Here is a 16,072-nt window from a genome sequence, read left to right on the forward strand (position 1 = left end):
CACTTGATTTTAGCATCTGACATGCCCACCTGTTTGCAAATATCGCTTCAGAAGGCCCCTGTTAAATCCACGTTACCTGGGAAGAGCGAATATTACCTAGCAACATCCTGGCCTTATCAGACCAATTCATCACTCACCCAGGACGATGGTTTTATAAAGTGCCTGAAAGGAACATTGGCGTTTTGATGGATGGAGCTGGGGGAAGGGGAGCTGCTGGGCAGCCTGTGGACAGCAGGCTGGCACAGGACGGAGGGCCTGGGTGGAGGCACTGAGAGAGGGGATCCAGGTCTGGAGCCCCACAGAATCTCGGCTGCGTCTGCCCACGAGCTGCTGCTCTGTGCTGACCAGCGTCAGCTGGTGACCTAGGAGTCCTTGGTGCACTGGCACCCTCTTCAGGAAAAGTCTTGAAACGCACCACTGTGTCTTAGGAGAACGAAACTCAACAAAATCTCAGAGCTTCAAGATGGAAGGGGCAGGGAAATAGTTTCATCAAATGCACACACTGTCTGTAAGCAGTGTGCTGGGCACTCAAAATAACCTTGTGCAGTGGCCATTATTGTTACCGAAAGCTCAGTCTCTGAACTTGGTGCCAATCCAAATAATGAAAACAAAGTTTGGGTGAAAAGGAAAAAAAGTCAGTTTTTATTTTCTTTGCCAGGCAAAGGGATCACACAGCAGGCTAGCTCCTTAGGAACTGCTGGCTCCCTGTTAGGAAGTGGGTAAAGGGTTTTAAAGGTTTGCTGCTTGTAGGGAGAAGGAGAGCCTGGGACCTTGCATTTGCACTTTCCCACCAGCCTACATTTGGCCATGTGAGGCTGCTTGTAGAGAGGGGGAATGGTGAGATAAGGGAATCTGAAGGCAGATATTCTTGGTTGTCTGCCTCCATGGTGGATGGTAGATTCTGGTGCCAGGAAGCTGAGGAGTTGGGGCCTGGGAAGCTTCAGCTTCTTGATATTCTCTGGACATCAGTTTCCCTGTAATAAACTTCAAGGACCTGTGATTAGCCACAACTTTAGTGTGAGCCCAGCATCAGCCCACCTGGGCTTTCACAATTTGTAACTTCTATTTGGTTGTAAAGCTCAGGGAGTCAAAGGTTAAAGAAACAGATAGTTACATATGAGCCAGTAACTAAAGAAGCAGAGAAAGGGGATGAGTGCTTTTGGTTTTAACCCCATATATGCTGGGCTCAATGCAGGGGAATGGATATCAGGGTCGGTATTAATTAAGAGCCTGTAACATTATTATCCCTGTTTGACAGAGCTGTAAACTTGGGTTCAGAGAAATTATGTGACATGTCCAAGATCAAAACTCCGTGGCGGTGGAGCTGGGATGCAAATCCAGCTTTGCTTTCTTCCAAAAGACAAAGGTTGACTGTGGGCACCTACAGGGCAAAGAACAACCTCTGTTGATTTCTGAGTCCCCAGAGTGTAGTGGGGTACAATAAGAGCCAACGCCCAAAGACAGAGAGCCCTGCTTAAACCCCCTACCCTTTGACACTTCTCCCCAGAGTCAAAACCCAGCAAGTTTGTTCCCCTCTGCACAGGGAATGAACCTTGGGCTCCAGGTATGTGTCTGGGGAATCCCTTCACCCCCCGGCCCCCTTCTGAACACTCCTGACAGCCGCTTGGAAAACAGTCTGCCATGGTGCAGTGCCTCCCCTCCTACTGGCCATTTTGTATAAGGGACCACCTTTCATCTTAACACCAGCTCTCCCTGTTTGACAGATGAGGGGACTTGATTCTTAGAGACAGAAGGTCATTCATTCACAAAACCAGTAAATATTTATTGAGCCTCAACTATGTCCCAGTCAGTGTTAGTGACGCTAGACATACAGCAGTGAGCAGAATAGATAACAGTGGGGGTGGGAGGAGTAGGCAGTAAACCACAAACCTAATAAAAAAGTAAATTATGCAAAATGTTAGAAGGTGATAAGAGCTATAAACATAGAGCAGAATAAGAAGGATTGAGAGTATATGTGGTGAGGATGAAGAATAAGTTGCAATTTAAATGGACTGATCAGATCTGCTTTAATAAAAGGCCTACTTTGGCACAAATACTTGAACAAGGTTAGGGAATGAGCCAAGGAGATATCTTGGGTAAGAACATTCCAGGCAGAGGAAATAGCCAGTGTGAATTCCCTGAGATGAGAGTGTGCCTGATCTATGCAAGATACAGCGAGGGGGCCAGTGTGGCCGGAGGGAGTGAGAGAGGAGGAGAGCAATGGGGACCAGACACCACCATTCATTGCGTAGCTGTTATGTTCTGGGCACCATTATGCACTTCCACGTGCTGATCTTGTCAGTTCCTCTGGGAGGGTGTTATGAACCCATTTACAAGTTGAGAAATGGAGGCTCAGTGAGAGTCAGGGACTTGTCCACGATCACAGATCTGGCAAGTCAGCTCTTCTGGCTCCAGAGCCCTGTTCTCTCCTCTACACCTTTCTTCATGCGTGTTTCTCTTGTGGTGACAGCCCCTGCCTGCAGCAGCTGCCACACCCTGGGCCAGCCTCACCTGGTGTGGGTATAGCAGCTCAGGGGTCACCAAGGAGCCTCAGAAGTCACCACACCAAGGCTGCCTCCCTATGCCCCTAGCCTTAGGTCCAGCTTCCTCACTATTCTGAAATCCATCCTTGCTTTTAGTTCTCTCTTTCCTTGGCATTCGGTAGACAATTTTTTGTTCTCTGAAAGAGAAAGCACAGAACTTACCTTCTCCTATAAGACAAAAGCAAATACTGTGCTTTGTTCACCATGGCTGTTTCTTATTTCTTCTCGTCTTTGGGTTGTGGGTACAAAATAGCTCAGGGTATGTGCTGGAGGAGTGTGTGTGTGTGTGTGTGTGTGTGTGTGTGTGTGTGTGCTGGGGGTGGGGTTGACCTAGGCCTCATCTGTATTGGGCTCCTTTCTTGGGGGTGTACTCTGGGAGGGATCCAGCCTGGCCCCATGCTTGTGGAGGAGGGTGGACGCCACCTGCTGGTTGTCTGTGCAAACCACCTTTCAACCAGTGAATCGTCACACTTCTCCAGGTCAACCTGGAGATGGCACACAAAATCTTCCCAGATTTGACTCTGGCAGATTAATTCTTCCCTTTTCAGTCTTCTCAAAGCACTTTATGTATCTGGTACCTTTGTGGCAGCATCATGCTAATGTCCCTTTGTAATTACTTATGCTGGTATATATTAGCAACAATATTCTCTACACCCAAGGTGTCCTTCATCTCCTGTTCAACTATCACAACTTCAAAAATCACCTATTCCCAGAAACCATCCCTTACTGCTCCTTCCCCCCCCCCCCGCCCCCCCAGTCCTCCATGGCTCCCATACTGCTTCTACTGTCTGTGTAGTTATTGTGTCCATCTCCTCCAGGGTGTGAACCACTCGAGGACAGAGAACTAGCATCATTTACCTCTGATTCCAGATGACGGCACAGGGCCTGGGGCATAGTGAGGTGTTCAGTAACTGTTGAAAGAAAGAAAGAATGAACATCAACAGACCACAATAAATAGAAAACAGACTGCACTTGATCTGTACAGGTGGGTGGAGTTTATTTGAATGGAAGAAGAATGTCCTCTTTTGGTGGGAGAGTTCCGAAGAGTTATTGCACTTATAAACTTCTTAAATTAAATATTGATGTCGACAACTCAAGAACATCCCTTTTTAAGACTTTTAGGGGTCAAAATTCACACAAACTTTCCCAGATGCTAAGGTCTGGACTTTTAAGCAGAGACAGACTGCACGCATTTTGAGTTTTGCTAATTTATGCTCATTTTTTAATCTAGCCACATAGATTCCTTACCAGATCTACTCTGACTGTTGAAACAAGGATTCTGCCACAGCACTTATCACATATTACTGTGATTGTTTGACTACAGGTATGCCTCCCACACATGGTTTAAAACGGCACAGTGACTATGAGGGGAAATGGCTGGAGAGGAGCTGGAAAGCCAGGCTGGGGCAGGCTGTCAATGGTGGCGATGCTGTGCTGAATGAGGACTTGCTCTTGTGCAGGGGTGCCCTCTTGTGGAGAACCAGCAAATTAAAAAGCAAAGAAGTTTAAAAAATATTTTTTACTATGAATAATTAACTGTCCCAACAACAATTGAGTACTCTATCCTCCCCCCATTATCTTTTCATATTGAAGTATAACTTTAAAAAAGGAGATGACCTAAACTTGAAGTGCAGAGTTCAATGCAGTTTCACATATGTGTACACGCACGTAATCACCATCTGGATCAGGATAAAGGACATTTCCAGCGCCTCAAAAAACTGCCGCATGCTCCCTTTCCTTCAGTACAAAGAGTTGCCACTATTATGAGCTCTATCACCAGTGGTTAGTTTCGTCTGTACTTGAACTTTTTATAAATAGAAATCGATTGAATCATACAGTGTATGCTATTTTATGTCTTACTTTTTTCATTCAATGTTGTATCTGTGAAATTCGTCTATTTTGTTGTTTGTTTTTTTATAGCTGTGCAATATTTCATTTTATAAATATACCACATATATTTTTAATTCATTTGTATTAGTTTTCTATTGCCACTATAATAAATTACCACAAACTTACTGGTTTAAAACAACACAAATTTATTACCTTACAGAGCCGTGGGTTAGGAATCCAATACGGGTCTCAGGGCCTAAAATCGAGGTCCAGGCAGGGCTGCGTTCCTTTCTGGAGGCTCTGCTTCCTTCCTTTTCCAGCTTCCAGAGCCTGCCCACATTCCTTGGTTCGTGACAGCTTCCTCCATCTTCAAAGCAAGCAGTGTTGCATCTCTCTGGCTGCTCTTCTGTGTGCACATCTCCCTCTCTGAACTCAGTCAGGAAAGTGTCTCCGGTTTTAAGGACCCCCGTAATTTAGACTGGGCCCATGTGGGTAATCCAGGATAATCTTCCCACCGCAAGGCCCTGAATTTAGTCACACCTGCAGAGTCCCCTTTGCCATGTCAAGTATTCACAGGTTCTGGGGATTGGGATTTGGACATCCTTAGGGGTCACTATTCTGCCTACTGCAACATTCAACTGTTGATAGGCATTTCCATGGTTTCCAGTTTAGGCCTGTTATAAATATGCTTTTCCACAGCGCTTTAAAGATGTGATTACACTATCATCTGGGTTCTATAATTTCTGTTGAAAAGTCAACCATCATTTTTATTGTTACTCCTTTGAAAATAATATATTACCCTTCCCTCCTTCCCCCCCCCCCACCCCCCCTGGCTGCTTTGGAGATGATTTGATTTCCTGTAATTTCACTATAATTTGCTTAGATGTGGCCATCTTTAGTGGATGATGCTTGAAGTTTGTTGAACTTTTTGAATCTGTGTGTCTTTCATCAGATTTTGAAAATTCTTGGCCATTCTTTCTTCAAAGATTGCTCTATCCTATTCTCCCTTCTCCTTCTGGACTCCGGTTATGTGCAATTGACTTTTCGAGCGTAATGCACTTGTCTTATTCACTCTGCTCTGTTTTCTCCCATTTTTTCTCTGTGTGCATAGGTTTGTATATTTCCTTTTGACCTTTTTTCACTTGTCCTGTCTTCTGTCATTCCCAGTCTGCTGTTAGGTCCAATAAGTTTCTAACTCCAGATACTGTGTTCTTTCGTTCTGGAATATCTACTTGATTTTTTATTGATTCCAATTATTGTTGAAAATCTCCTCTTTTTCATCTGGTTTGTTCAACTTTTCCTCTATTTTCTTTAACATATTTATCATAGTGATGTTACGTTCTTGTCTGTAAACTCTAGTGTCTGAACCATCTCTTGCACTGCTTCTGTTCACTGATTTTTCTCTTTATGTTGATTACTTTCTCCTGCATCTTTGTATGACTGATTTTTAAAAAATGTATACACTGAATATTCTGGATGATACCTTGTAGAGGTTCTGGGTCTTCTTTTGAAGAGTCTGTTGTTCTGGCAGGGAGTTCAGTTACTGGAGGATCACCTTGACCCTGTGGCTTTGCTTTAGGCTGTGTTATAGTAGATATATTTCCTGACTCCCAGGGTGTTGCCTTCTTCTTAGGGTGTGAGTCATAGTCCTAGAACTTTCTGGGGTCTTAACTGAAAGCTCACAGTACCCAGATTTGCTCCACTGTACGTGGGATCAAACTCCAGCTGCTAGCTGCCTCACGCTGTGCATCTCCTGATGTGTCTTTAGTTCTCTAGCTCCCAGTGGCTCTTCTCTCTTAGGCCTTCTCAGTATCGTGCTCAGCACAAACAGCTTAGGCGTTGGCCCAAGACCCACAGGGGAATTTGAATGCAGAGTTTCGGATATTCTCCTTTGTGAATTTCTCATTTCTGGGACCCTGCTCCCCAAATCCTAGCTGTCTTAGCAGCACTGGACTCTGATCTCTGTCTCCTCTGTTTAGTTTGTCACTTTGGAAGAAAGTCATATTCAGTGCGGGACTTACCTTTTGTGCTTCTCTTCTCTCAAGGATTGTAACTGTGTTGGTTTTGGTCCAATATCTGGGGACACTTGTTTTACATCTTTTATTCAGCTTTTTAATTGTTTACAGCAGAGGAAATGTTTTATGTTATCTACTACATCATGATTCAAACAGGAAATCACTCCGTAATCTTCAAGACTTCCCATCTTATGTATGATGCTCTCTATATATGTAGGTCCATTTCTGAGCTTAGTTCCACTGACAAATTTGTCTTCCTCTGTGCTAATACTCTGCTAATTTCTACTTTTTATAATAAATTTTAATATCTGGAATAAGGATATCTCCTTATTCTTCTTTTTAGGTGTGCCTGGTTGATGCTTGTTTTTTTACATTTCCATGCAAATATTAGAAATGGCTTGCTGATCTCCATGAAAGTTTTGTTACAATATTGTTTGGAATTTTATAAAATCTATAGATTAATTTGAGAAAGAGTGACATCTTTAGGATGTTAAATCTTCCCATTCATGAACATGGTACCTCTCTGCATTTATTTAGGTCTTCATTAATGTGTTTAAATTGAATTTTGTAATTTTTCTTCATAAAGAGACATCTTTTATAAAATGTATATGAAATATTTTATGTTGTTTTGCTGCTATTGTAAATGGTACTTTAAAAAATTACATTTCCAATGGCATTTTTTCACAGAAAAAGAAATTCTAAAATTTGTATAGAGCCACAACAAAACCTGAATAACCAAAGCAATCCTGAGAAAGAAGAACAAAGCTGGAGGCATCACGCTTCCTGATTTCAAACTATTCTACAAATCAAAACATTATGGTACTGGCATAAAAATAGACTCATAGACCAGTAGAACTGAATTGACAGCCCAGAAATAAACCCTCACATATATCAGTCAACTAATATTTGACAAGATAGCCAACAATACTCGGTGAAAAATGGATGGTCTCTTCAATAAATGGTGTTGGGAAAACTAGATAATCATGTGCAGCAGAACGAAATTGAACCTCTGTCATACACCACTCACAGAAACTAACTTCAAAATGGGTTAAAAACTTAAACATAAGATCTGAAGCCGTAAATATCTGAGATGGAAACATAGGGAAAAAACTCCTTGACATGGATCTTGGCAACAATTTTTTGGAGATGACACCAAAGGCAAAAATCAACAAGTGGGACCACATTAAGCTAAAAAGCTTCTGCACGGCAAAAGAAACAATCAACAAAATGATAAGGCAACCTATGGAATGGGAAGAAATATTTGCAAATCATATATCCCATAAGGGGTTAATTTCTAAAGTATATAAAAACTCATACAACTTAACAGCAACTTTCCCCCCAACAATCCCATTAAAAAATGGGCAGAGGAATTAAATAGAGACTTTCCCAAAAAGACACACAAACGGCCAACAGGTACATGAGAAGATGCGCAACATCGTTAGTCATCAGGAGAATGCAAATTGAAGATATCATCTCACACCCGTTAGAATGGCTATCGTCAAGAAGACAAGAGAAAACAAGTGTTGACAAGGATATGGAGAAAAGGGAACCCTTGTACACTGTTGGTGGGAATGTAAATTGGTGCAGCCGGTAGGAAAACAGTATAGAGGTTTCTCAAAATTAACAATAAAACTGGCGTATGACTCAGCAATCCAACTCCTGGGTATATATCCAAGTGAAATGAAATCACTCTCTTGAAGAGATATCTGATTTCCCACATTCATTGCAGAATTGTTCACAATAGCCGAGACATGGAAACACCTAATTGTCCACTGATGGATGAATGGATCAAGAAAATGTGGCATGCTGTGTATATTTACATGCCTACACACAATGGAATAGTATTCAGCCATAAAAAGAAGGTTTTGCCATTTGCGATGTTGGAACTTGAAGGCATTATACTTAGTGAAATAATCAAACAGAAAGACAAATATTGTATGATATCACTTAAATGTGGACCTAAAAAACCACACTCATAGAAACAGAGCAGAACAGTGGTTTCCAGGGGCTGGAGGTGGGGCAAATGGAGAGAGGTTGGTCAAAGGGTACAAACTTCTGGTTATAAGTAAGTTCTGGGGGTCTAATGTACAGCGTGGTGACTACAGTTAACAACAACACTGTGTTGTATACTTGAAAGTTGCTATGAGAGTAGATTTTAAATGTTTTCACCATAACAACAACAACAAAATGGTAATTATGTGAGGTTAAGGATATGTTAGCTAACCTTATGGTGGTAAACATTTCACAATATTATGTGTGTCAAGTCATCAATTGTACACCTTAAACTTACACAAAGTTATATGTCAATTATATTTCAATAAGCTAGAAAATAATAAATTTTCATCTTAAAAATAAACTTAACAACTTAGGGGCTTATATCAATGAAACTACGAAGCTTTGAAGGTAGGTATAAAATAAAAATTGAATAGAGAATCATGTTTTCCTCTGGGAGGGAAGAATGGATATTGTAAAGAAGTCAATTCTTCCCGAACCAAATTGAATGTTTTGTGCAACTCCACGAAAATTGCATTGAGCATTTTAGTATTTTAAAAAGATTTGATTTAATATAGAAGCCTAATTACACGAACCTAGTTTTAATATTTTTAAAAAGAATAATGAAGGGATAATAATAGTAATGCCCTACTAGGTTATTTTTAAAGGGACGGAGCTATAAAACCTAATGTTTTATATAACCTAAGTGTTATACTTGCACAGCTCTTGTCAGAGCCTCAGGTGCTCTGAGCTTCTGCTTCATGCTCTTTCCGCCCCTGAGAGACTGATCAAGACTCCAGGTCCCTGGCACATCTCTGACTGGGTGACTGGGTTGACCAGGTGACTGGTGGATGAGACATGAGGAGACAGGCAGAAGTAACCCCGAGTCTCCCTCATGTATGGATAAGCCAGGTTGTGTGCTTCTCTCCAAGGAGCTCCGCACAGCACTCCAGACTTTCCCTGCTGTGGTTCTGGGAACCCCCAACTTTCCTGTCTAATCAGTTTTCTGCCTGGACTTGCCCCAGTGCACACCTCACAGCCCATGAAGGTGTCACTGTGGGTATGATGTTCCTAAGTTTTATATTAAAGGCCACCTGTGTGACTCTTCCAGATAAAAGGAAGCACACCTGGGAGAGTCTGTGTCACTGACTCCCGATACCCAGCCACCCAGACATCTTTCCCTGAAAGTGGTAACAACTAGGATCTACTGGTTGTGTGCCCACAGCTTATTCTCCCCCTTCGTCCCTAACTACAGAATCTCTACACTGTGTCCAGACACAAAACAACGTCCAGATACAGAAACCCACCCTTCTCCACCTCTCTTGTACTTCCAGCCAGCCGGTGAGATTGAAGGACCTGTTGGGCTTAGAAAAGCTCAGTAAAGGAGTGATGACCTGGGGACAGCCTTTACGCGCCCTTTCCCTTCTGCCCGCCTAAAACGTGGCCTTGCTGCTTAGAACACCATCAGCAACCTGAGATCACAGAGTGCGTTGTGGGAAGCAGGAGCCCTAGCAATGAAATAATACGATAGAAGGGCGTCCTCTCTGATGATTCCATGGAGCCACCACGGCAGTGATGGGATGTCTACCTCTGACTTCATGATACACAAGTGAAGGTAGTCTGCTTTCTATCTTAAATTGCTACAATTTTGAGTTTCTGCTATAGTGGCAGAATGTAATTTCTAATGCCAGAATGTAATTTCTGATGCCATGCACACATACCAAACACAAGGTAAGAGGCAGTTAAAAACAATTACTAGATGGGGAAATCTCCTGTGTTTGGAGGGCTAGATGGGGAAAGGATCCTGCTCCCTGTGAAAGGAGTATGAGGAGCTATGAGGAGTATGAGTAGCAGAGCGCTGGGGAAGGAAGGCCACAGTGAGTTGCACTTACTCCTGACAGAAGCCCCTGAAACAGACTCAGGGGCCACCTCCCTTTAAGCCTCCCCACCCCCAGAATAACCAAGTTCCTGCACTTGGTGGGCCCTTTTTATACTGGTTTTTATTTTTTGAGGGGACAGCTGTGTTCCTTTTGTTTATGACATGGAAACACTAAGGACAAGGGGAAACTTCTAAACCGTCTAAAGAAACCCTGAAGCTATACAAGCAAAGAAAGACATAGTTTATTATATAAAATCTAAATATGTCTTTATAACAAGACATTACAAATAAAGCCAATAAAATTTGATACATTAACTGTTTTAATAAAGACAGATCAAGGTTAACATCCGTGATATATCAAGCTCTTGAAAATTGAAAAGAAAATAGAAAACATTATAATAGATTTTTTAGAAATGACCAATAAACACATTATTAAAAAGCTCGAAATGATTCCTTGTCAGGGTCTTGAAAATTCAATTAATAATGAGACTGGCAAAAATCAGGAAGAGCATAATCAAAAGAAAGTGACTCAGCCCAGAGATGATTTAAGATGGGAGAGAGTGGGTCAGCTCAGGCCACTCAGACGACGGCTATTGTTTCTTGTCAGCAGCAGTGAGGGGGACGAGGGGATTGAGCATCTTAATAGAGATTCCATCCTCACCAGAACCTCTCTCTGCTGAGTCCATCATCCTCAGGCAGACACCTCTCAGCCTGAATGTCAGGAGCATTAGTTCCTCACTCCCCTGCTGTGCCCTGCTGCCCCTACTTCCCCTGTGAACACCCAAGGCCTCAACCATCCTGGAGCAGGTGCTTCTCTGCCCTGATGTCTGTGGTGACTGAACAGAGCAGATAAGTATTGAAGGATGGGAGCCCCATTCTCCCCTAGAGTCTGTCCACCTTTTCTTCTTGTTATTTTCTAAGTTACATGTTAATGTTCTTTCTAATAAATAAGCCCCACTGTTCATCACTGTAAACTTACCTGGCCCAGTGCACGGGCCGGTGACAGGACAGGGTCCTCGGGCAGCAGATTGACTCCTGGGATGAGGGAGCATGTAACTGATGCAGTAAGTCAAAAGGGCGGATCTGAACCAGACTCTCCTCCCTGGGAGGGAGTTCAGTGAGTATGTGTTGTATTTTAGGGGAAGGTCTCAACATTTTACCCAACTCCTTATTCTAACAGAAGAACAGTTGTGTGGGATGGAGATTTGTCCCTCTTCCTAGGGTTCCAACAAGTCTACAAAACAGTGCTTCCCAACCTTTCTCAACTTCTAGAACACAGAGACAGCGAGAACCTTTGTATAGCTCAGTGGGGAAAAAGACAAAGCTACTGTGGTCAGAGGGGACCCTCTTGGAGCTCCACCCGCCCTGTGGGTGGAGGGAATCAGGTCCTCAGAGCAGCTTTTCCCTTATCACCTACTCAGGTCTGTCCTGGCATCATAAAGAGTGGCTTTGGAGGCCCTGAACTTGGGAAACATCGGGGATCACAAAGAGGAGGAGAATGACCAAGACGTTTTGTGGGTAGGAAGGCAGAGCTTTATTATAACATGAAGGAAAGAGGAAAGAAGACTTATATCCAGGCTGAGCATTTGGGCTGCCCAATCAAACACAAGGTTCTTCCCAGGAATCTCTATGAGTCTTCGTGGTCCCCGCCAACCCACAGATTGGGTGAGAGGAATTGGACAGAGGGAAGCATCAGGCTGTAGCAAGTTCTAGATCATTCATTTCCCCTAAAAGCTTCTGCACGGGCAGGTCAGCAGCAGCCCCCACAGCCGCCGCAGCAGCCGGAGCCCCCCAAGGGCTCACCCTCACAGCAGTTGGGGCTCTGGTGCCGCCGCCGGTGGAAGAGATGGGACCTGTGATGGCTCAGGCAGCAGCCCCCTCTCCCAGAGCTGCGGCAGCCCCCAGAGCTGGGGTCACAGCAGGAGGAGACTGGAGGGGGACACGGGGCTGGGCACTGGGGGGGCACTTAGGTGGACATTTTTGGGGGCACTTGGGGAGGCACTTGGGAGGAGGCTGGCACTGCTGCTGGTTCTGCTGGCAGGACATCTCAGCAGACGTTCAGTCAACCTAAAGGATGATAATGAAACTCTAAATATGCAAAATCAAAGGTCATTATTATATTTCCTTTAAAATCAGTATATACATGGAAGAGGAATGATGTTTAGATCCTACAGATACATCTGTGACTACAAGAAACAACTTGAGTCCTTCCTCCTGACAAAAGTGTGTGGATTAAGAAACCAGTAACATGAGCTTCTTATTCTCCCTTCCAGAGGGAAGCTGGGACGGCTCCATCGGCACAAGGCTACGTAGAGTATTTGCAACCCCTGACATGCCCATTCTCTCAGTACAAGCTGAGCTCCCAACTAGATGTTGCAGGACACACTGGGGATGCTCTGGAAGATGTTTAACAGTCAGCACTCTATAAAAAGACATTTTTTGAAGCCTTTGCTAATGTCTAGGTATAAATATTCCAAAATTGGCTTTTTCCACCTACCAAAGTGGAGACCTTGAACACAGTTGGGAAAGGGGGGTGCAGTTAGCTCCCCTGGCCTATCGGAGCTGCTCCAGAAAATCCCAGACACAGAGCCAGAGACTCAAAGCATATCAATTCTTCTTCCTGTTGGTGTGGCACAAAGCACACACAGCTCTCGTTCCTCAGCCTCTTCCTTTCCCCTATTCCTTTGTTCTGTTCTTTACCTCCCAACCCTCTCCCCAGTGCCTCCTCTTCTTCCTCCCTTGTCCTGCTCAGAGCCCCCTCTGTGCTCCATTTCCCACTCACCCTGGTCACAGGCAGGAGGGCAGACTCATCCCTGGGGTGTCAGAGCAGATGAGATTCTGGAGCCAGGTCGTGTTCTATAGGCCTCAGGCTTGGCTCTGGAGGAGCAGGAGGTGGTTCTCGCATAACCAGGCACGTGCCGTGCCGGGTCATTCCTGACATTCCCCTGCCTCCTTGTTCCTGCCTCCCAGGAGGCCTTGGGAGCTCCCAGGACCGCCTGTGGGATTGGGGTCTAAGGGGCTTTACCAGTCACATCTCTCCCTGAGGCTGGAACTCCGGAGAGTCGACTTGGGACTCCCAAGGGACCAATGCCTGCTGAGGTTGTTCGTGGCATCTCCTCTGGGCATGTTATCTGAGGAAACCTCAGATCTGAGCCACAGTTTCTCCTTGTTCTTGTGGAAATGTTCTATTCTGGCTCCCCTCATCTGAGAAGTTTCTCTTCCTTGCCCTGTCGTGGGTGCAGCCATCTCAGGTGGCTCCACAGCCTTGAATCTCCTCAGCACCTGCTCCTTTGCCTCCTTCTCAGTCCTTCGCTTGGACCTCTGGGTCTCTATTCCCCTCAGACTCACTTTTTAAAGTGGTTCAGTGTGTTAAACTTGAGTTTATTCCACTGTCTAGGGTAAGGAGGATAATTAGAATAAACTATCCCTCTAAAACCTAAGCACGTGCTTTAGCCAGAGGAACCATGCTGTACTGGATCTGCTGCTGGAATCAGAGAACCTACAATCTGCTAACTGGGTAATCTTTGAAAATTGCTTGAACATTATGAATATTAGTTCTCGTAAGTAAAATGGTTATGGCAAGTCCTACGTCACTGAATTGTTTTGAATATTAAGTGAGAAGTAGGAAGGGGCTTAGCACAATAGCCTGCACCTGATATATGCTTAATGAGCATGTACTTAAAAGAAAGACTTGATGCCATGTCTTGGCTACTTGCCCAGACATTATGTGCGATTGACTGTCAATAAAGAGCCTGACCTCAGAGAGTTGAATTCAACCAGATACTTAGATGATTTGAAAACTTCCTTTGTAAGTTTAAATTCTTCCTTGGGACTTCTAAGGAGAGTGAGTTCATTTCCTGCCAGGTAGGGGATGGCCAAACTAGGGGTCCATGTACTCAATATTCTAATTCTGGGTTGCTCTAGACAGATTTATCCATTCGGTTATTCACTTATTTTAAAAAGACATGTTGAGGATGAACCCGGAAAACATTATGCTAAGTGGAAGAAGCTGGTCACAAAATGCCACATACTGTCTGATTCTACTAACATGAAATGTCCAGAATAGGCAAATCCATAGAAACAAAAAGTGGACAAATAGTTTCCAGTTGCTGGTGAGGGTTAGGGAGTGACTGACAATGGGTATGGGGTTTCTTCTTGGGGTGATGAAAATGTTCTGAAATTGTGATGATGATTGCACAACTGTAAATATATTGAAAACCTTTGAATTGTACGTTTTGAATGGTTTAACTATATAACATGTGAATTCTCTCTCAATAAAGATGTTTAAAGGTAAAACAAATTAGAGTTAAAAGAAGATATATTAACAGCTCTGATTAAGACAGACAAACAAACCCTGCCCTCACACTGCCTAAAGCCTGATTGGTGGGACAGGGGAGGATGGGTAGAGAGCATTGTTCTCTATTGTCTGCTTCTAAATGAGAGATTCTATCCCCCTATTTATCCTATCTTATTTTCACATCCCTGCTCTCTGAGAGCTTTTAGTTCAGAGATAAAGTTAATCAACAATGTGAACAAAGCATTTAATTCAGAAGACATTCTTTGAAAGCCTAACATTCTCAGAGTATGCTTGTCTAAGCATAGGGATATAGAGGTGAATAATATGTGGCCATGACCTCAAGGACTGCAGAATGTAGTGACTTTTCTGACGACGACTGCAAAGAAGATGGTGTTTGGGGCATGAACCTCCTGAGTCACTGTTTTCCAATGAGATTGGAACACATTGGTTCATCCAACTATCTTCATGGTGATATCATCCTCTGCTTCCTCATTCACTTTGACCATGGGGTAAGTGGATAATGAAGAAAGCAAGGCTGTGTGTGCATGTATGCATGTATGTGTGTGCATGTGCATGAGCCTGCATGAGTTGCATTTACATGAAGTGTACATGAACGTGAGTAAGCACATACATGAGCATCTGCATTGAGAAGTGGCTGGGTGGATAAGAGATGGAAGAATGGAAGAGGATCCATTCTCTGGAAAACCAGAGTGGGGAGGATAAACAGCCCTTTAACAGTCTTCTAGTGTCCCTTTATGTCTCAGAAAATGGGGAAATAGCTCACAGGTTAATGAAAAAAACAGCTGCCTGTAGGTATTCTTGCGTCCATCTCTACAGCCCTCACACTATCAGTGTGTGATTCCTGAGTGCAGAGACCCTTTGTCTCATTGCCCATGTTCCCCCACAGACTAGCCAAATGCTTTTTGCCCAAGCCATGTTGGCTGGGTGAATGAATAAATAAATGTCACGTTAAGAATGGCCTGGGGCTGATTTCAGAAAATTTACTTGAAGTTCACCTTATCTGGAAAGTCACGGACCTGCATGACGGTCTCTCCGTCTAGCTCCTTGATTTGTTCATCTGGAGGTTCCTGGGAACTGGAACTCAATATATCTCAGAGAACTCTTCCCCACCAAACCCTGGAACTTTACTGTGTCCACAGTCCAGGAAAACCCTTACCCCTCCCTGATAGATCTCTCACACCTGTTTTACAAATCTACTGGATCACTAATCCAGAGTTTCTTGCCCTATGTCAGGGTAGCTCTTCTGATCGTCTTGTCCACACTGTCATCTCCTGGTCCTGGCCCTGGTTTCCACTCTCAAAAGAGCGGATATAAGGGTTTGTTAAACTGTAATTTTCAAAAGTTAAAAACATAACTCTCATACAAATATATTTTGGGCATAAATAAATTTATTTCATTCAATCAATAGGAGAACCAGCAGGATGATAAAGCTAGCTTAAGGTGAATAGGAGATACCAAAGTGTATTTAGGCAGAAAAAGAAAGAGTGCTGGAATA

General features: G+C 43.6%; 1 pseudogene; it reads right to left on the minus strand.

Annotated features, from left to right (window-relative positions):
- Window positions 1-11,219: 11,219 nt before the first annotated feature.
- On the minus strand, window positions 11,220-14,533 carry LOC139042047 (late cornified envelope protein 2A-like; annotated as a pseudogene).
- Window positions 14,534-16,072: the final 1,539 nt, after the last annotated feature.

This window comes from Equus asinus, chromosome 25 (assembly GCF_041296235.1).
Source record: "Equus asinus isolate D_3611 breed Donkey chromosome 25, EquAss-T2T_v2, whole genome shotgun sequence".
In the NCBI taxonomy this organism is placed as follows: Eukaryota; Metazoa; Chordata; class Mammalia; order Perissodactyla; family Equidae; genus Equus; species Equus asinus.